The sequence below is a fragment of the Penaeus chinensis genome, chromosome 14 (genome assembly GCF_019202785.1).
Source record: "Penaeus chinensis breed Huanghai No. 1 chromosome 14, ASM1920278v2, whole genome shotgun sequence".
NCBI lineage: Eukaryota > Metazoa > Arthropoda > Malacostraca > Decapoda > Penaeidae > Penaeus > Penaeus chinensis.
This window is the reverse complement of record NC_061832.1, coordinates 11,819,746-11,820,358: the sequence shown is the minus strand read 5'-3', so window position 1 is coordinate 11,820,358 and position 613 is coordinate 11,819,746. Positions and strand designations below refer to the sequence as shown.

At 36.4% G+C, this 613-nt stretch overlaps 1 non-coding gene across 1 annotated transcript; it reads left to right on the top strand.

The window, feature by feature from the left end:
* Window positions 1-356: 356 nt before the first annotated feature.
* On the top strand, window positions 357-427 carry Trnag-ccc. The gene has a single exon. It is a non-coding gene; the product is annotated as a tRNA-Gly (tRNA).
* Window positions 428-613: the final 186 nt, after the last annotated feature.

Genomic DNA, 613 nt, shown 5'->3' with positions numbered 1-613 from the left:
GTGTGTGTGTGTGTGTGTGTGTGTGTGCTGTATATGCACACACACACACACACACACACACACACACACACACACACACACACACACACTCACACACACACACACATACACACACAATATATGTATATATATATATATATATATATATACATATATATGTATATATGTATATGCATATATATATATATATATATATATAGACATATATATATACACACGCGCGCGGGCGTGTATTTGTGAATAACATGTTGACATACAACATATACAGTGATACATACATATGGAATGGAATAGCCGCCATGCATACACGGACCAGTATAATTCGCTTTATCACTGAAGGTGTCCTCCTTCCACAAGCGCCGCTGGTGTAGTGGTATCATGCAAGATTCCCATTCTTGTGACCCGGGTTCGATTCCCGGGCGGCGCAGTATCTTTAGTTTATCCCACATGATAGTAGCTTTCGCTTTTAGTTTCAAAGTTGGCATGGTAAAGGTTAATGGTCTGGTTTCACAATACAAAGAAATAAAAATTATAAGAAATGTACATTTCTGTATCAATAGCACTATTTATATATATATACATATATCAGTCAAGCTATATGTGAACGACTTTA